Source organism: Dunckerocampus dactyliophorus, chromosome 5 (genome assembly GCF_027744805.1).
Source record: "Dunckerocampus dactyliophorus isolate RoL2022-P2 chromosome 5, RoL_Ddac_1.1, whole genome shotgun sequence".
NCBI classification, from domain to species: domain Eukaryota; kingdom Metazoa; phylum Chordata; class Actinopteri; order Syngnathiformes; family Syngnathidae; genus Dunckerocampus; species Dunckerocampus dactyliophorus.
In genome coordinates, this window is record NC_072823.1 from 23,493,802 (window position 1) to 23,515,888 (window position 22,087).

General features: G+C 40.7%; 1 protein-coding gene across 11 annotated transcripts in view; it reads left to right on the forward strand.

Annotated features, from left to right (window-relative positions):
- The window catches only part of mgat4c (mgat4 family member C), a 150,107-nt gene that overhangs the window by 114,979 nt on the left and 13,041 nt on the right, over positions 1 to 22,087 (forward strand). The window contains exon 1 of one of the 11 annotated variants that reach the window (XM_054775636.1): positions 14,691 to 14,959. The exons of the other annotated variants lie outside the window; for them this stretch is intronic. The gene's annotated coding sequence lies outside the window, so the exon portion shown is untranslated. Of the gene's footprint in view, positions 1 to 14,690; positions 14,960 to 22,087 lie in introns of those variants that run through there. 11 annotated transcript variants of the gene reach the window in all.

Below are 22,087 nucleotides of genomic sequence, written 5' to 3' on the forward strand. Positions count from 1 at the left end.
TAAAAAGTGATTACCCCCAATCGCTTTTTCACAACTTGTTCGCAAAATAAGAAATCAGGAGGGGGCAAAGACTTCACACCACTGTAGTAACAATTATAGCAACAGCAATCATTACCTGCTAATGCTTAGGTTAAACCGTGCTTCTTAAATAGTGGGACGGGTGCCCTGTGGTGAGCGTGGTGAGATGTCTGGAGGACATGAGAGGCAGGGGGTACTCTACTAGTAAAATTTCTTCAAGATTAGCATGTATGTTAGTGTCTTTTTTCATGCTCGAACAATGCTAGCACCAGCAACTCATACTGCGGTGTGTATAGATAAATAAATTCATCCTTCATGTTCTCAAACAGTATTTTATACTAATAATGATAAGGTAGGTGAAATAACAGTAGTAAATAACAGTAAGGGTAATAATAATAATAATACACAGTCAGGAGATCTGGAAGATTTGGGTTTGTACCTCCATTTGGGCATCTCTGTGTGGCGTTTGCATGCTATCCCCGCCCATGTGTGGATTTTCTCCGAGTACTTCGGGTTCCTCCCACATTTCAAAAATAGGTACTTTAGGTTAGGAGAATCTAAATTGTCCATAGGTATGAATGTGTGTGTGAATGGCTGTTTGTTGTTTGTTGCCAATATGTGCCCTGCGATTGGCTGGCGACTAGTCCAGAGTGTACCCCACCACTCGCCCAAATTCAGCTGGGATAGGCCCCAGCATCCCATAGTGAGGACCAGCAGCATAGAAAATGAATGAATGAATGACAATTTAAAGCGACAGAAGGAATGAAGATGCACAAAACTGAGACTATCCATGCGTGCTAGTGGGTGTGTGGGATTGAGTGTGATAAAGTTCGTCACTTGGGTCGCTGTTCGTTAACCCCAGGGGTGTAACTTCAACCCCACGGTCCAGAGAGCAAGGTGACTCCAGCCCATGCCACCCGGGTCCTTCCAGCTTTGAGTGCACTTAATGGGGGCACATCAATAAAAAAGAAAAACAATTAGCGCTTAACTTTTAAAATTACGAGTGCGCCTGAAGGCATCAGGGCGCAAGGAGAAAGGAGCAGAAAGGATACAGGGCACAAACTCATTCATTTCTCTGTGGGCATTATATGAACAAATAAGTAAGTTTGATGATTATTTAGATAAGAGTGTTTCATCTTGAAGATTTCATTCATATTGGTGTTCCAATCCCGGCACAGCGCAGCTGTGAAAAGCCGTCGCTGTGAGTGGAGATTCCCCCGAAAATGAGGCTTTAACGTCGGTTGTATGTATTTTTCACTTCGAATGCTGCTTTATCATGATTGTTAAACTTTCCCTTCAGTTAGGTAATAAAGTAACCCTAAAGTAAAGTGCCAACGTCGCAAAATTGCGACAAGCAGCGTTGCTGAATGTAACAAGCCATTTCTGCAAATACGGTGCCTCCTGTAGTTAATACTTTACACCAGGAGATGGCGGACATCTGTAACGTCAATCTGAGCAACATCTGTGTGCGCTTCTATGTAAGTTTATAGACTTTGAAGCCCCTCGTGCAGACGGGAGCGAGTCCGCTTACCATGACAGTCCACACACAGCATACTTGAGCTGATGCTTTTCAAACCATGTTTGGGGTGGCAGGAGGGGACATGGTGGGTTGTCAAAGCACCGCTAATGGTGAGGGGGGTAGCGGGAATGTAAAAATACGTGGAAATAGCGGCATACCCGGTACTATCCGCGGGAGACTCCCTTGCAAAAAAGACACGACTAATAGAGAGATATGACCTGACAATACAATGACCTGGATGAATGAGAATATCCACAGGCATAATAGAGAGAGCGATAGATACTTTATCTCTATTTATGTAATAATAGAAACAATTATAGCGGTTGAGGCAGAAGTGGTGTTAAAGATCCCGCTGTAAATGACGATGATGATGGCTGGGTTTGCTTGAGGCATGAGGAAGAGTGTGACAAGTAGATCAGACATTTTGATGAGCCGGTATCGTGGAGACAGGGATCTGACACATTCTCAGCCTGGTGACGTCATTAGATAAGTATTTGACTCCCATCACAAACTTTGGGTCATACTGATGATGTTTCTAATACAGCATGATTTGATGTGGAACCATTTTCAAGCTACAACCTTTTGAAATAGTAATGTCAAAACTGAAAAAAACTCTGGCGCTTGAGGGTTAATATGCAGATTTAAACCACAGCCATGTGACTGGACCATACAGTGAAGTTCACATTCAACCCATTCAAAGGGAAGGATGTGGAATAAAAGATACGTAGGAAGATCACTTATCTCGTTATCAGTGCTCATGTGACACTCTGTCAAAATGTAACCTTGCAAAATACTACATTTTGCGTACGATAAAATTAGGTAGGATGATTACTTATCTATTTATCAGTGCTCATGTGAAGCATTTATCAAAATGCGACCATGCAACATACACATTTTTATTACTTTAAATTACTATAAATTAATTAATCAATTAACCAAATAATTGTCCAGTAATTGTTCAAATGTTCACTATTTCAAATTAAGATAAACAGGTGTATGCTTTTTTAAGTGTGCTAGGGTACGAGGTACATGGCTTCAGGTCAAATGTCCGAAGGGGTGCGCGCCTGTAAAAAGTTTGGGAACCACTGTTGTACAGCACATTTAGAATGTTTTTGTTTTCTTATCGAGCTGCAAGAGTTGAAGTTGTCGACGTTGTCATGAAAGAAGAATCTGGGAACGTCAGAAGTAAATAAGGATTAGAGGATGTTGAGTTGCTGTCGATGTTCCGCCGGAGGTCACACAAGTTCATGAGAACTAGCCAGACAGAAATATATCTCTATATTTATTTCTGTCCAACTTTTAATCCAAGAAAGCGACACCAGGGACCTTGAAGGCTTCACTTTTATGGCACATGAAGTAACATTTCTTTGCAAAGAACAAGAAGTCAAATCCTCCGCAAAGACACCAGTGGCGGGAAGAGTCTGCGGCTTTGTCTCTGGCATCGTTTTCGATGTCGAAGACTTGCTGTGTCCAGGGAGCTTAGAGGCCAAGACTTGTCCTGACGGATAAACAGGATTTCACGTCTGGCTGGCCTGAGATTGCCAGCTCCAATTTCCTCAGGGAATTACGAGCGGCGGTCGGTGGTGGGATAGCGCTTCAAGAGATGCGGAGACTGCGGATAAATGACACACTTACACAAAAAAAAGACAGAATGGAAATGTCAGCGCTTTGATGTAAAAGCCTGATAATTGTACTTTGTGTTAAAGACAGCAGGTGGCTGACAAAACATGGTACCATGTGACCTTTTCATATTTGCAGCTCCACGTTTGGGCTTCCCTTGTTTCCACCAGAGCAACAAAATAACTTGTCATTGGAGCAAATAACCTTCACAGCTGCTGTTGGTCCCAGCACAACATGTGACCTTTATGCTGGACCCTGAAGGTCACATTGTTGTATTTTTTAAATGTCAACAGTTGTGGCTTAAAGTGATGCCAGCAGTTTAAAGCATGCTAGTGACCACGTCTTACAAGGTAGGACTAGGACAACAAGGGGAGTAGCGGTACAGAATCTGATTTTTTGGTACGTTATAGAGGTGTACCGATTTCTCACAGGGAAGAGGAAGAGGAAGAGTTACCAATATAAGAGCATAAAACCGGAACATAAAAGTGAGCATAAACGAAACTGTCAGGCGGGCTAACTCACAGAGCGTGACAAAAAAACGTCTAAATGAATGAAATACAAATATAAGGCAGTCAGAAGACACATTCAGAGATGCTGTGAATGATATGTAGTATTCTACACTGGTCACTGGGTGTCAGTAATGTTACCGTAATGTTCGGTAAGACACCCAAGCACCAAATGCTTATTGCAGGTTTGAATTATCTCAAAACAGGCACAATAATCTCTAATGAAATCCCTAATAAAAAAAAACATGGGCTACGGTTGCAGCCGTATTCCACAACAAGATAAAAGTCAACTCTGAACCTCCGATGTCACTTCCTGTCCGCCTGCCACTCTGCTCTCCTAGCACCGGAACACATTTATAGCTACACACAAAACCACAAATGTTATTTATGTCTTAAATGTCTTATTTTCTGTTATTATATCTACTATATTTGGTAATGCACGTGTAAAGGTGACTATAGGGGTGTTATTTCATGTCTAGAGGTCTCTAATAATGGTAAAAATATATATATATATATTTAGAAGGTTGTTTTTCTATGCCCTAACTGCGAAAATATTTCATTTATAAACAAAGAATCCTACTTTGCAGAACTTCACTTATCACAGTCAGGTCTTGAACCAATTAATCTCAGTAAACAAGACATTACTGTACTAATTTGTATGCTGATATTGGACCAATATTGCATGAGGACACTCCTGTATGTAAAAATATATCATTCATCAAAATGGATTGGTCACCCTGTAAACGTTCACTGTCAAAGCAGTAGGTGTGTTACCGTCAAAGGATGTCCCATATAAGTTTGTGCAATTTCATGTTTATGGAAAAAATACACTTCTCAAGTCTCACAAAAAGAGTAAGACTCCAGCGTCACCATACATGTCCTGACCTGTTAACATTTGATACTATACTATATTAAGACTGCTTCACTTCTTTTTACACTTGTGTGACACTTAAGAATGTAATGCAATGAGGTGCAACAACAAGTAGAGCGTCAACCAGATGACGCAGCATGACATGATTCACTGCAAAGTGATTTACAAGTCACGCAATGGAAGCGACAAGCGGATCCTTCCCAACGCATTCCTCCATTGTCGCTGTTCTGTGTGTTCCATCTCGTACGGAGACGAGATTTGCTTCCTAATGACGCCGTTTGTTCCGCCAATTTCCGTTTTGACACTGCGGCTCTGACTCATTGTTGGTCCGGGTCCATCATTGTGATGTGATTATTTTTGCTGTTTTTGTGCCACGGCTGCCAATGAGCCATCAGGGGGAGTTGAAATGTGCCCGCTAAGCCTCTTCTCTCCGCTCCATTCACCGCCCAAAAAGACGAGACGACAAACGGCCGCCAAATCTGCCTGTAACAGCTCTAAGGAGCTTCCGCTCTAAAGCTGCCACCACCGCCATGCTCACTTCCTGCCTGCGTGACTCTCAACGCGACCATCACGAGAGAGTGCAGTGTTCTTACTCACAGACCTGACTCTCTGCATGTACGTGCATGCCAGAAGCATCTCTGTGTCACTGAGCGTCCTTTCACAACGTAGCAATGTTCATTTTCACACCTTGCTTTATTTTCAGCTCGCTGTGGAGACCCATGTCCAATTATTGCCTCACTGACAATAGCTAGTCATGGACACCTCTGGCTGCTTTGTGTCTCGCTGGCGGCCAATAAAAAACACAATGGACAGAACAGGACATTGTGTTCCTTCAAAATATGACTTATAGTAACACAAAAAGATACCAGTTTGCACATGTGCATAATTTGTCCAATACGGTTTTATTGTTGATCATTCCAGAGGTGATGATATGTTTTTACATACATGGTGAAGCAATGCATTCATTACTAAACAGCAACCAGCAGAGGGAATGTAATTTAATGCTCTGCTGGGAAGAAATGCATGATGGGAAACCGTTAAAATAGTTGTTGTTTTTATGTTGAAGTTGTAATGGGAATTGTATTGTATATTTATTACCTACCTTTTGACTGTTAAGTTGCTGTGTGATGATTTTAGCATTATTTTTATAGATGACACCATGAATCAGACTGTTGTCTTGACCAATGACTTCCTGTGATTTCCGATGGGTTGACAAGCTCGTCTTGAGTTTCCTCATAGCCCATGATTGGCTCCTTTCAAATAAAGAGTTATCTGGTCCTCACGGACGCGTGCGTGCCACAATATGCCATTTTATGACATGGACATGTGCGGCTTATAGGCCGATGCGGCTTATATATGTACAAATATGTTTTTCTGTCAAATTTTTGTGGGTGCGGCTTAAACACCGGTGCATCTTATACACCGGAAATGACAGTAAATAACAAAAAAATTATATTTTCTATCATGATTATAAATTCATTTGTAAAATATATTTACATTTTGTGATTGGAGAGAGGTTCCCCAGGCTGGTGAGATTAGAGCACCAATATGTCGTCATTCTGTCGACTTGTCTCCTCAGGAATCTAAGAGTATTAGTTCTTATTATTTCAAGTATTATTACTTCCTTACACCTGGAATGTTTGCAGCCAGTATTGGTCGGAATTTCTCAATTTTTTGAGTATTTTACAATGTCAAATTTTGCTTCAGTTTTCACTTTTCTTTGATCAATAGAGTCTGCTTCACGCTCGGGAGACATAATGAAGGTAAAAGAGTGAACAAGAACAAAGTACTGTATTCTTCCACCACACTGATGTAACGTTCCCTTTTTCTTTTTGTACAGTATTAATAATAAACACGAGGACCACCTCTATTGATAATAGCCACTGATTTTACTTTGAGGACATATCAAGTACAGAGTGATGTTGATTATATACCACATGGGGTTCTTTACAGTCCTGTCTGTCTGTATCTATATCTATCTAATATATCTACCTGAAATGAGGCTCTAGAAAGCCATTGTCATGATTAGGCTCCTTTTATCAAAGTAGGACAAAGTGTCTCTGCTGCAATGAGATCACCAAGCAGAAAATCACCTCCCATCTGACATTCTTCAGCGGGAATAGTGGCCATAACTCCTGACTGACTTGCCATTTAGGAGTGGGATGCTGGCACCACAGGGACAGAATAAGAGTTGTGGTTGCACAGTGGAGAGCTTTACCCCAACTCTTCTTCTTCTCCTTGAGAAATAAATTACACCTGAGGCCAGACTTAGAAATGTATTCAAGTAAAAAAAAAAACCTAAATGGCCTTTTTAGAGTTTTTACTTGTAACAGATGATAGTGAAAGTCTAAAGCAATACATCGCGTTTATGCAGTCCGCTGACAAGTGCTGCCTCGTAATGAAGGCCTTTGTGGAGCACAGCAAAGGTTTTAAATGTCACGCTTCTACAAATGATTCGTGGCTACAACCAGCAATGCACACTGATGCTTCACTCCACATAATAATGTCTTTGCTGAAGTCATAAAAACGCAGCTCCAGTTAATGCCCTACCAAATAAAACACAGCTCGGCGTCGCTGATATCGAAGAAACGGGTTCTGAAAAGTCGGCATATTCAGGAAACGTGCTTAAATGGCAGCTTTATTGACATGTGTGGTGTTGCCATGTACGTTATAGTCTTAAGACACAAATCACAAACAGTATCTTTGCAGTTTGGCTACGACAATAGCACCAGAATGTTGCTGTGTGTCCTTTCAGTCGTTATCGATGCTGTCTTGGTCTGCCTTTCTAAAATGATTCAGGCTCTTCAGCATATCTGAATTGATTCCAACTGCTAACTGCTTCCCTGCAACACACATCAAATATTAGAATGTCAAAAATATCGACATTGTAATATGTAGTACCTTGGTTTCAGAGTATCAATATTTTGGTATCGATCTGCCCATCACTACTTGTTGCATATTCAAAATTGTCTAAAGGGGTGAAGATATCAATCAGACAATGAAACCTCCTGTTTGGGAATGATGTCTTCAGTTGACATAAAGATGGTCATGTAGTACACACAGCAACAACATAATCACAGCAAAAAGATATGAAACTTTTTCTATGCACACAAAAGGCATATTTCTCACCAATATTGTTCACAAATCTGTTTTAGTGAGCATTCATAATTCAGCCACCTCACTGGTGTGGCATATCAACATGATTATTGCACAGGTTTGCCTTAGGCTGGCTACAATAAAAGGCCACCACAAGATGTGCAGTTTATTATTAACTATATTGTCCTAAAACCAGTCAGTATGTGACCCGGGTGGAAGCATGTCTGCGTTTTGTAAGTTTCACGTAAGTCTCAAGTCTTTAATCTCAAGTCTCGAGTCAAGGGTCATGTAAAGATATTCCAATCCAAGACAGGTCGAGTGAAATTGGGGTCTATGGAGGGAAAATAAGTTTAAAACAAATGAGGAAAAGAGGATGGAGTAAAATAAATAAAAGTATAATATTTAATATAAGTTGAGGTACTGTAATCCAAAGTCCAAATGAAAGCGAAGCAAACTTCTTTGTTGTGAACTACAGTACACTACTATGAACAGTAGTGGCTGATTGTGGTCATTGATTTGCTTTGTGTGTAGAAGTTGACAAACCCGCATGCTATTAGCTGTGAAGCCTCCTTTGCTAAAACCGGATAAACGGATAATCTAACTTTCTACAGCTCTTTTTTGTTGTCGGTAATGTTTTAATATGTGTTTAAATGACATCTGCTTTGGTTCGTGTGGTTGTGGTGCTTCTGAGAGCCATAGAAAGAAATCGTCATGGGGTAGATTAAGTTCACCGTGATATAAATAAGAACCGTCTGCTACTGTCTGCTATTATTTGTAATTGCTGGATTGCAGATCAATGGACATTCCAGGCTCTTTCCTAAATAAAGTATTACTAAAGATGTTGGATGGGAATGTTCTTTCTCCCTAATTTGTAATCCCATCCCTAGTCCAAAGCAGTCAAAATTGTGACGAGTCTGACTCGAGTCATCAATAAAATGCACCTGTGTTCTAACATACGCTTGTCTACACCTTAACACCACCTTTACCATGGGCCAATCCATCCGCAACACAGGACAGTATACTCACCAGACATGTCACCCATTGAGCATCTTTGGCGTACTCTGGATCGTCCTATACGTAGTGGAGGTACTGACTGGTTTTTGCCCCCCCTTCTAATACAGTTAACCTGCGCATTTTGGGGTGGCATTTTATTGTGGCCATTCTAAGGCACACCTGTGCAATAATCCTGCTGTCTAATCAGCATTTTAATATGCCACACCTGTAAAGTGGATTTGTGAACAGTATTTGTGAGAAATAGGCCTTTTGTGTACATAGAAAAAGGTTTACGTCTTTGAGTTCAGCTCGTGAAAAACGGGAGCCAAAACATTGCAAAAACATTGCATTTCTATTTCGGTTGAGTGTACTTCAAAGATAGGCCAGTCTACTTTCAGCTCCCTCCAGTTGGACTCCTCCACTTGAGAGGCTCTGAACATTATCCGTTAGTCCTTCTTATCCTTTCATCATTTTCATTTCCATCAAATGTGAACAATTTTGTGACAATGTTGATAACAAGGAAAATCAGAATAATCATAACGTTTCATCTCTAATGTAGATCAAGATGTTTAAAAGGCTGCATTGTCAATAAATGTCAATAAAACAAATAGTAGCAATGGTTTCATATCTTGTAACTTTTCGTTATGGAGCTTTTTATTTTTATCTTCATTTTTTTCTTGAGAATGTGTTGCAGGCCATGAAAAAAAATTCTACACAAGTGCTGTAATTGGTCAAGCCTAAAAATAACAATCAACATGAAGGCGGATTATTCATTTAGAAGCTGAGCGGTGCCAGACAATACTCTTACACTGCATGTCAGTGGACAGTGCAGGTGTCAAAGACCCAAAGATTCTACCATCCTTCCAAAGCCCAGGTTGTAGAAGCAGGTGTGTTGAATATTTGAGCAGGACACCTCCAAATGTGGAGAACTTTGAGATCTACTCGGCTGGTGGGTTTGCATCTTTAATGGGGTCTGCCCTTCTTGTCCAGCAGCAGGAAAAGGACAACTGCCGGGGCCCGGCCTCTCTTATTCCGCCAGTGTGATGAATAAGTCAGTGTGAGACAGCAGATCACAAGTAGATTGCTGTAGAAACCAACCTCTGTAGGCCTCCTGTGGAAAGTAGCTGGATTGAGCTGATTTGTCTTAATATGCAACGCGACTCAAGGTGACTTTTAGTCATGAAAAACAAAATGCCGCCGCGTTCGCCATGCACACTTTGCCTGTGCTGCGGCACCCGCACATCAAACATTGATGAAGAGTTTCATTTTCATTTCCTGCGTGTCACCCAGCGTAATAAGCGTCCGTGTTTACCAAAGGGCTGCTTGTTCAACATACCTGCTTATTAAAACTGCATCCCATTAGAAGCACTGAGCAGCTGTTTCACATTAATTGTTTTTTTTAAAAGCCGTCCTTTCTCTTCATTACCATTCTGTCTTGCAAATGGGTGCAAGGCAAAGGCCATGCATATTCATTTTACAGCCAAAATTGGAGTGAAATGAACCAAAGGTGGCACCCTGGTTTGTTTGCTATAAACAAGACACTCAAAGGCCTCTGTGTGTTTTGTACGTACATTGGGAATGATATTGGTATTTCATCCCTTTTTATGATAGGTTTACCTAAAGAAAGAGAAACATAATGTAAACATAAATCCAGAAAAAATAAATGTTGTAAATGAGTTTGTATTTCACTGAGGGAAATAAGTATTTCATCCCCTACCAACCAGCAAGTGTTCTGACCCTCAGAGACCGGTTACAGTATGTGTCCTTGAAGTACACAAATTAGCCCTAACCTCAACTCATGTGGAGAAAAGACACCTGTCACAGAAACAGTTTCTTCCATTTAAACCTCTCCACCACCAAGGGCTAGACCAAAGAGCTGTCAAAGGACCTCAGGACAAGATGGTAGCCCTGCACAAGACTGGAATGAACTTCAGACCATCAACAAGAAGCTTGGTGAGAAAGAGACCACTTTTGGTCCAATAATTCATCAGTGGAAGAAATACAAGATTCCCTCTGGAGCTCCATGCACCATACACCTGGTGGGTAAGGATGATTGGGAGAAAGGTGAGGGAGCAGCCCAGAATTACAAGGGAGGAGCTGGTTAATGATGTCAAGAGAGCTGAGAGCACAGTCAGCCCGTAAAAACATGACATTTGGAGGACACAGCAGTGGCATAACAAGAGGAAGTTGAGTGAGTCCGCTGTCAACAGCGTCAGTGGAACAGGGCGCACTGAACTAAAAAAAACCTGGTCGAATATCAAAGCATACATTTCCATATTTTTTCCATGTTTCTACATTTTTCCTAATTGATACCAGATTTTAGATGAGCATAAGCTTAGCAAAATCTGTTTCGTTTAAAGCTGGATGCAATGACTCCAAACGGACATGAAGTTATGTCGAAAATAATTGCTGTAATTCCAGATGGATATTTTAATAATATTTAACTTAACTTACCATCAAAATATGAGGTATATTATAATTATTTTATGAGGAACTACTGTTGTATGTTATTTCAAAGCTCCACAAAAGAAAAGCCCATCATTTGTGAAAAAGGAAAGAGTACGTTTACGCACACGGCCCTGACACGATCCACACAAATAAAGGCTGTGCATGTCAAATACATGTTGTTATTGATGACATACTACATCCTACATACTATATGCAATGAAAAACTATTTTTTTGATACGTTGTCCCAAAAAAAAAAACGGAGAAAGAAACGGAGAACCAAGGACATATTAGCTTTGTGGGGGTTACCATTCTACATATCATTCTTACGGTGTCAACAACTATGTCAGCATTAAATAACGTTAAGTAACTTAGCAGCCATTTACAACAACAGTACAGCAAAGTACGCTGGGAAACAGGAAATGCTGCTTTCAAAACCATATGCGTAGACGCTGCTTTGAGCGCTGTAAGTGAATACAAATAAACGTACCCGGTACTTACTTTCATAAAGCGCCTTTCTACAAGCCAATGTCGGACATCCCTAGTATTATTATATTATTAGCATTATTGTTATGACATTTTGAGTGTGGGATTGTTTATGTCTCCAAACTAACACAGCATTTTGATTACACCCATGTGACATATTGTTCTATTGATTTATCTGCGCTTGGAAGAGATGTATCATTATTGAAGGGGCTTTGCACTATTTAATGATTGTGTATTATTGATTGGACTGAAGGCTAAGACTTATGTTTTTTCATTATTATAGTTTAGATAGATAGATAGATAGATAGATAGATAGATAGATAGATAGATAGATAGATGTTTATTGTCATTGCACACAGTATACAGCGAAACTTAGTGTGGTGGCTCCACTTCCATTTCTCGCAAAATTAAGATGTGTTAAAACTTAATCCAAATCCACTGTTTCAAAACATTTTGTTTGTAAAATATGTCGTTTTTGAATCATAACTGGTGTATCTGGAATTAAATCGAATTGTCTATCACAAAGAGATTTACATCCCAGGGGAACAAATGCTTATTTTGCCCACTGTATTTAGAAAACAGTTGCTTGTAAGTATGAGTGGATCCGCGTGTGCTCTTCAGCCTGTGAGGATTTGGAAGCATGCTCCTCTTGCACTCTTCTTCCATTAATAATGCACGCAAGCTTTTACCGGCTTCGCCTTCTCACTCGATAGAAAAGAAAATGTGCAGCAGTTTTTCCCTTTCTCTCTTTCTGCTTTGCCCTATTGAGGACGTGTAATGTGGAGTCTGCCTGAGGCTCCAGAAGCAAACAAAAAGTTTTCATTTTGGCCAGGTGATGGCCTCTCTCACCTGAGGCTACATGAAATGTTTGAAAGGCAGAGGTCCTCCTTTGTCAGCAGGAAGACAACAGCTTGGAGCGAGGACATACTCCCTTTGGCCACGAGAGGCCATCTTTCACTCAAATGGAAAGTACTCCTACTCCTTTTTGAAGAAGTGTGACAAGCAAACAGACGGATGCACAGAATCCCAATAAGCTTTATTCTGTTGTGCACGCACAGAATCACATTTCCACTATTTAATTTCCACTATCATTTCTAGTGGACCTCAGATTTGTTTAGATTTCATACCTTTCTCACAGACATAATGGAAATTGTAATAATTTGTTCCAGGGTTAAAGTGTGGCCATTATAAAGCTTTAATACGTGTACAGACAATGGCAATTTTAATTTGCATTATAACTGTCACACAAGTGTAAAAAGAACTTCAGCACTGTTCATAGTAAAATACCCCTTTCACAAAGAGAAAAATGCAAAGTGCAACACAAAAATTGTAATTCAAAACCACCAACAAAAACCAACGAAGCATAAAAAGACCACTATGAAAAAAAAACAAACTAAACTAGAACAAAAAGTAACAGATGTGTCAAAAGCATGGCTGAGATAAAGCAATGAGGTGAGCAGGAAGACAAAGTAGAAAAATATGCGAGTAATAAAAAATACTTAAGCAAAGATGACAAATAGGGATGAAAGGATGCAGCTTTCACAGTAGTCAAGAGTCAGCAGCTCAGCATCTTCCTGCTGTAGCCGCTGTGCTTCAAGGTCCCCATCTTACATTTGCAACTTTTCTGACTTGTGTACTTGTTTAAAATGTTGTTCCGCATGATGTGGAAGCGCCATATCATGAGGCATGTGGCTCCCCTGATTTAATTTCCACTCCACTCCTAAATCTTGTCAATGGTCGGGTACGAGAACTTCGCGAGATTTCCACGAGATCTCAAGAAGTCAGTGTAAAGCAGGGGTGTCAAACTCGTGCCATGGAGGGCCGAGACGCTGCAGGTTTTCTTTCAAGCCAGTCACTAAAGCAGGTGATTTTAATGATCAACACCTTCAGTTTGAGGGAAGGAGCTCATCAATTAAATCACCTGCTGAAGAAACTGGTTGGAGAGAAAACCTGCAGCGTCTCGGCCCTCCAGGGCACGAGTTTGACACGTGTGCACTATAATAAGTTTATTTTAAGACAATGATCCATAAGTCTCATATCTGTGTACAGGGTAACTCTGCATTCTTCTCCTCTTGGCCGAAACGCTCAATTTGGCAGTCTCCTCCTTTGACCACAGTTATTCTGTTCCTATAGGTCAGGAGTTAAGATCGGTTCTATAATTTTAAAAGCCCCTAAAATGAGCAGGATATGGCCCCTTTAAAAGCACAACTAATTGACAAAGGGTTCGGTGTTCCTCCTTGCTCCGCCCCACACTGGAAATGAGGGGATCTGTTGACAGGAAACACAAACAAACACAGTAGTGGACCAATACAAAATAAAATGCAGAACAGAAGCACCGAACATAACAATTATAACAGTAGTATAATTTGTAACTGTCATTCAAGTATAAAAAGTTCAGCTTGCTGTGGCTAATTGTCATGTGACCTCCATCAACTTGAACACCCTCAAAGCTTTATTTTCTTATTTGCTGGATTAGTTCAGTGTGTAGAATGTGAAGTGTGTCCCTCAGCCAGAGTGGCCTTTGCGGAGGCTTTTAAGTCTTTGGCTCAGAGCGTGAAAGTCAGCGAGCATTAAAAAGCTTGTTAATTAAAGTGTAATTGTGTTGCTGTTGGGTCGGAGCTCCGTTGGCCTCCGTTTGATCGCCGCCATAAATTTGAAGCACAATTGAGAAAACAAGGTGATAACAAGCCTTACAGCATGCAGAGCGTAGCATCTTCTCTCATGAAGTCATGTGATTATATGATGAAATCGTGGCGATGTGTGTTTGCAGGCTGGCTGCAGCTCAGCCATCTAAAAGTGCAATAAAGCACTTTTCTTGACACCAAATGACTCTATCTCATCTGAAAGGTTGTTGATTGATTGCAGCTGCTCCACAATTCATCACAAGTAGACCGCCAGTAGAACTGTGGGCTTTGTGTCTTGCTCCACAATACAATATCTTTTCAAAGTTTAAGTCAGATGCATTAAAGACAAGATGCTCTGCAGAAGAAACTTTAGTCGGTGGAACGTTGCAGAAGTGGAATAGAACCTTTTTGCTATGAGGAGCTAAGATCTTCACTGTTGTCAGACAGCAAATAATAATAAAAAAGTAGCATGTTCCGTGTTGTGGGCTTCCCTGTAACACAATAACACAAAGGAATGTTCTCAAGTCCTTTAAGACGCGCTCGTGTTTGGTTCCCAAAGGAGGGGGCTGCCCAGTCGGGCCTATTGGACATCCAGTAAGTGTCTTTTATCCATTGGCCGTCCAACACGTCTCATCAAATATTCATGCTCCAGACGTAGATATGGAACATTGTGGCATCACTGGAGCTCCGGGAAAGGTGGTGTAGACGTCTGTGCGGAGGGACGCCTCCATGAGGGCTCCTCTCTTCTTCTTCTCATTGGTCTTCTTCTTCTGCATTAAGGTAACAAACATATGGAACGCATAGTCCCTTCGTTCTTGTCGAGAGTTTGAGAACTACACACGTCTCTCACAGTCAAATCTGTGTGATGTATGATTCGATTTTCATCTTTTTGCCTCGTTTTTTGTGCGCTGTCTCAGTTTTCGTACAATATTGCACGTAACAAACTAGTGTGTTTTACTTGCATTGTATCGTTCCACGAAATCAAGTGCCTAAACGAAGCAAACCAATCGTTACTGACTCACTGTCCATTATGCTTTATTGAGTGCTACTGCTAAATAACCCGCCATGGGGCCAAAGAAAGTTACATGTTCTAACATTTGATATAGAAAGTGAGAAACACTGTTGAATTAGATCTCACCAGGATGTACGGGAAGTCCACATCAACAAAAGTTTGGATATGAATATTTTTTTTTTTCTGCATGTAAAACTATATTCTCTATAAAATGTATTTTTGTTAACATTTTTGGATGTCTCAAAGGTATTAGTTGCATTTACATTGTTTTGTTTGGGAAAAATTGTCTCGGTTTTCGTATGTTTCAATTTTCATCAAGATACTGTTTGTTTATCAGTGTGTTGTTCTTAATGCGTTTCAGTTCATGCTTACTGATGGTTGACTTTCAAGTTTTCTAAATTCAAAATAATGTTTCTCATTGGATGCCCTGCGATTGGCTGGCGTGGGTGTGGGCTGGGATAGGCTCCAGCATACCCGCGAGCCTAGTGAGGATAAGCAGCATAGAAGATGGATGGATGGAAATGTAAAGTGAACGAATCTGTTCCAGGGCCACTGGCCGGACAAGAAATGTTGTACGTAACATTTTAACATACTTTAACATACCACCTCCAGGTTACACTGTGCTTATTGTGTGATTTAGGGTGTACAGTGTTCCCTCGTTTATCGCGGGGGATAGGTTCTCAAAATATCTTCATAAGTGAAATCCACGAAGTAGCCAACTTTATTTTTTACTATTATTGTATATGTTTATGGCTGTAAAACCCCTCACCATACACTTTATACAATTTTCTCAAGCGTTAACATTTTCTCACATTTCTCTCTTGTGTAAACACTCCAGTGCAAACCTTTGTTTGAATTTTAATGATTAACCTACGAGGTTGGACACAAGAAATTATTAAGTGACTCTCGCCTATTTCACTATTCTGACCATGCATCTTCTGTTCCGCTGCACTGTAGCATTTTTGTATCCTTGTATCCTAAAGCATATTGCTCCTGTCGTATTTCCTTCTTCCTTCCTCCTTCCGTAATGGCGCCCTTACAGCCTTCTTCCTCTGCCTCTAGGGTCTGACCGCGCAGTAAGGCTCGGAGGAGATTCATTGACAATGGTCTACAGTCCCTTAGCCAATCAGAACGCAGAACACAATGCGTGGGTTCTCCCTTAGCCAATCAGGACGCAGACACAACATGTGGGTTCTGTCTTAGCCAATCAGGACACAGAACACAAGACACGTTCATACGCTGTTAAAAAAATAATAAAATCAGCGAAACAGCGAGTCTGCAAAAGGTGATGTAGACGTAGCGAGGGAACACTGTCCTCACACTAGCATACTCACACCTATAGTCGGGCACATTTGATGAGTTTGAAAGCACTGATTTGTGCCCGCAGACGGAACACTTCCTCTGTCACGGAATGACTGTAATGCGAATGCTCCTCTGAAGTTCTTGATGATAACCAACACATATCGTAAAAGACGAAGACTCAGAATGATCCAAAAGGCAAACCCATGCACAGTACACTCTCTCACCCGTGACTTGTTATTTAATGACTCCGCTCCTCTCGCTTATGTCGCAAGTAATTACCAACATTTGCCACCTTGCACAAAATAAATGACCATAATGACATGAAATAAGACTGAAAATAATCCATAAAGTCAGGGAAATTGCAGCACAACAGCAGAATACAACGTGGACGTAGATGCATTTATTTTAAAAAGACAGGGACGGTGCATATTAATCAACATTTTCATGTAATTATGACAGATTATAGCCAGCGGCTAATTTCCATCTTTGATGTTGAGTACGGTAGCAATTTGACATAGACGAAGAGAAGAAGGAATAAATAAAAACAGTAAAACAATAGGCATAAAACCATGTGAACTTGACAAAACCACCGATTTGTGTGTGAAAGTGTTATAAGTAGGGAGTGTTGTAGGGAGTAAACCTGCTGGTGTTATGTGTCATTTAACTATGCTACACGTCCTAATAAAAAGAAACAATTAGAAAAAATCCAAATAAGACTCCATCCATCCACCTAGCTACAGTATTTCTTATAGCGCTTGTCCCCATTAGGGTCACTGGTGAGCTGGTGCTAGTTCGTGCGGGAGGCAAAGTACAAACTGGCCTGATCGCATGAAAATCACAAAACACATATTCATACAACATTCATACTCTCATTCACACTTGTACAATTTGTAGTCTCCAATGAACCTAACATGCATGGTTAATAGCTGGAGAAAATCCACGCACGTACGGGGAGAACACACAACCACTAGGCCCCTGAATAAGACTCCACAAAGTAATCCACCCAGTCAGGGAAACTGCAGTAAAGCATCAGAATAGACGTGATGGGACAAGTAAGGGGTAGGGGGAATGGCCCCCAAGTCCATCACGGTACGAATGGTCTAGTGTGAGTCCGCCCTCAGTCTTCCTCAGCGTCCTCTCTGACTGAGAGGAGAAGCTGACTCCGTAGGAGTGAGCGATTCTGCAGGGTAAAAAAAGCACTCTGTCTCATTGTGTCTTTCAGCTCTCATTTCACCACGCTGCCTTGTGAAAAGACAGCCGCTGTCCCTCGCCACCCCCTGGCCAAATGTGTAGGAGATATAGAGCATTGTTGCGTTATCTGCCGCCGGCCTCTCGCTTCCTGCAGACGCTTTTCTCATCTCACAAATTTGCCCAGGAGCTGACCTTGGCTCTTTGAGTGCTTTTAAAGGAGAAGGGATTTCTTTCAGACGCTTCATACATTTTCTCATATTGTCAGTTTCCTCAAAGACGGCGACATGACGACATGGCTTCCTTTTGAGTGTGCTGTAAACGTAAGAAATGTCCTCAAGCAAGAAGATGAGATGTCATATGACATCATGAGGGTTAAAGCGGTATTCGTCCATTAGCGTGGTGAAAAGGGAATAAAGACAAATTGGACATCAGTGAACCTGATAACGATCAACTCATCCTGTGTCTCAAAAGTAGCTAATAATTCATGTGGGCTATCTGTAGCACAGAAATGGAGATTATGTGTTCATGTCAAGAGTGTAAGAAGGATGCCGCTATCGCCCGTGCACCTCTGGCAGAACATCCAATGTGGGTCAAAGTGCTAACCGCTCACATGAATCATTGAGTTTGCCACAGCTGGATCAGCACAGGCTCGGTACAGTCCGTTAGCCTCCAGTCACACACTTCAACGTGCAGATGAAGCTTGTGCGCTCATTGCCAGACTGTCAGCTGCCGTCTTCATCAAAGGTCCTCCACAAGGAAGCGAGCGTCGCATCTATGCTCGCATCATCAGCACATTACGCTGTATGATTGCACGTCGTTTGTTGTCATTTGCCTCTGGAGGAACGCTGCCTCACGCTCGTTACCGTCCCCTGCGAGATGGGCAGGGGAGAATGTTGACAAGCCTGTGAAGTTTGATGCACTTAAAGTGTGCCTCATCAAGGTTACGTTGTGTGGTCGCCTTGTTTGGTAGCCATGTCAGCTGTTTGTATGCCACGACAGCAGTTGCCGCAGTTAATTCAAGTCCAGCTCGTTTGCTGGCTAAACCAGTCGACAAAGATGTTTAAAGCAATGAGTGAGGGAGGTGTCATTTCTTTTGATTGATGCATACAGTTCAGGATCAGGTGTCTGAATTAGCAATTGAACTAAGAGTTCTGCTAGGTCACAGTAACAAATTTTGCTGGACGATAATTGTCCTACAAATTATTGTCGATAATCGATACTATTGACAACATTTTTTGAGACCTTTTTTTTTATGAAAATTGAATGAAAATAAAGTGGACTCTTTTAGCAAAAATTTCACTTAAATAAACACAATAATAACCCAAAACAATAAAAAATAGACCTTGTTTCTGTTAAAAAAAAACACTCCAATGAAAACCACACACACAAGCAGTTATGTAGTGTATTGTTACTAATGTAGGGGGTCATATTTGAGCTTGACCACATGTCTGTGTCGGCGGAATAAAATGCCATGTTTCTGGATGTCCTTCAACACGTCTGCTTTCACTTGGTGATACAGTTGTTAATATGTACGTTCTCCCAGGCAATTTGTACTGTCTGTCAAACATTTCTAACATTTCCCAAAATGTTGACCGTATTGAAAGGTTGCATTTCTTTTGCAATGTGGCATGCGACACCGTCAGTGAGCGCACACCATTTTGATTGACTTTAAGCGTAAGTGTTGACAGTCGGGACGAAGGCTCTGCTGCACCCCAAACCGAGGCTTCATTCATATTAACGTTTGCTTGCTAACTTGTTTTTTTAATTGTTCGATTAATGGATTTATCGATTATCGTGACAGGCCTAAATTCTGGTGATTTCAGCATCAAATGTCATTGCAATGCACTGTTTCCATGTCAGTGTTGTACTATATGAGCAAAATAATGCTAAGGCCTGCATGGATGTAGCTCAACTTCCCATATTGTTAACATTATGCTGTGATTCTTTTGACAGCACACTACTTGAGACCGAATCAACAGTCCCTCTGTTCATTGCAGCCAAGTAGTACACTCCTTTTTGCCTTCATTGCTTCAATTCATCAACAATCAATTCCACAATTCATCACTGTCAAGCCATTTTTTCCTTGCTCCTATAAGACAGTGTTTCTTATTCATACATGGTTTCCATCAGACCACTGTGATTTTTACCCAGAAATAAGGGCATGGAGTGAGGTTCCCCTGGCTGATGACGTTAGCATGTCAACAACTCAGGTACCTAGCATGTCCCTATGCTCATATTTCTCGACAAGAATACTTTTGTTGTCATTGGACACGCTGTGATTTTTACCCAAATTAAGGGAATGGAGTGATGATCCCCAGGCTGGCAAAGTTAGCACATCTACAAGTCAGGTACATAATGAGTCCCTATGTTCATATTTCTCTAAAAGAGTACATTTGCTGTCACTGGATTGCTGTGATTGTTACTCAAAGATCAGTGAATGGCGTGAGGTTGTGTAGTGTAGTGTAGTGTAGTGTATCCCTATGTTCACACTGTTAGCGTCATTCATTCATTCCAGAAGGTCCGACTTACTGAATCAGTTTTTCCCATAAGAAATTATTTGATCCAATTGATCCGATTTCAGAAAGCCAAAAATGTAAACACAAAAGACATTTTCATAGTTTTATAATTATAGTTGACATGCTGTAAACAATTCCAAATGCATATCAAAACTAGGGCTGTCAAATGATTAAATTGTTTAATCATATTAATCATGATTTTCACATTAACTAATCATGATTAATCACCATGACACACTATGCCTGAAAATGCCCATTTTTACCGTATTTTATTGAAAGAAAGATAAATGACAGGCAAGGATATATATATATATATATATATATATATTCTGCTGCTGTAACATCTACAGTACATTTTCTTGTTGTGGGTTAAATAAAGTACAATCTAATATATTTGTATGCATTAACAGCACCAAATTAACTGAAAATTTCAATCAAGTTAAGAGATGGCACACATTTCTGGAAATCTATTTACACTAACAGTGGTTTCTTTAATAATAGCAGAATATTTGAATCAGACATTAACTGCCTTATTACGAGCAATGAGGAGTTGCGTTCAAAGACAACAGGTCATTTAAGTTTAATTCACATGAATATTTAAGGTTACTATGTTTACCTTCACTGAAGGCATGATTCTTGATGTGACTGTTCGTCATTTATATACATTTATAATTGTTTAATGCATGTAAAACTATAAAAACGTATGTTATGTGTTAACATAACATGGAGTCAACCACTGATGACAACACAGATGGGCGAGGTACTGTAGCTGTTCCAATTGCCATTTCATAACTTAGAAGCTTTTTGTGATAAAAATACATTAAGAACACAGTTGGACTATACACCAACTGTGTACGCTAGCCGGAAAAAGTAAACAGAGGCAAAATTTTAGCATCAATTTTTGGGCGGACACTAACAGTAACCAAGGTTCCACTGTATTTCTCTACAAGAATACTTTTGTTGTCGTTCAACCACTGTGATTTTTAGCTAAAAATAGGGAATGGAGTGAGGCTCCAGCATACCCGCGACCTTGTTGAGGATAAGCGGCATAGAAGATGGATGGATGTATGGAATACTTTTGTTGTCATTGGATGGCTGTGATTTAGTGATAAGAAAATGGAGTGAAGTTCCACTGGCTGGCAAAGTTAGCATGTTTACGACGTAGCAACATAGGAATGGAGTGAGGTTCCCCTGACTGGTAAAGTTAGCATGTCAGCAGCGCAAGTACATAATGTCCCTGTGTCCCTGTGTTCATATTTCCCTACAAGAATACTTTTGTTGTAATGGTATGGTAGGGGTGTTACAATGTTAATTAAAACGTGACTATATTTCTCGTTTGGAGAAAAGCTGTATCGTGAGAATAGGACGGCCAGAAGCCAGTCACACTGTGAACTGTGGCATCGCAACTGTGATTGATAATACAGTGATATCAAAGTGGCAGTGTGCAAGGACTTATTGGAAGCACACATTAAGTGCTTTAGGCACAACTTGCAATCCAACCGACCTTAGTGTTCCCAGCGTCAGTGTCAGCGAGTGGCGTGTGGCTGTTTTTTCCATCGGAGATAAACAGCTGCTTGCAACTTGTTGATGTCCAAGCAGAAGCTGTAGTGATTCTACATTTGAACAACTTTATTTTAAGATTTATCAGATCAACCCAGGTAGATGTACAGACTTGTCTGCACCCTTAATCACCCAGCGGTTTTATTGACGCTCATTGCATTTTGCTAAGCGCTAGCTTTCAAGCACCGGCGATCACCGGTTCCGTTTCATAACACACCTCATACAGTACATAGAGGAGATCCGTGTTGACAATTTAGCGACGTGGTCACCATATTTAGCAAGTAAGGGTGCGCATTTAAGTGTTCCTTGCATCATGCATTTATTCGG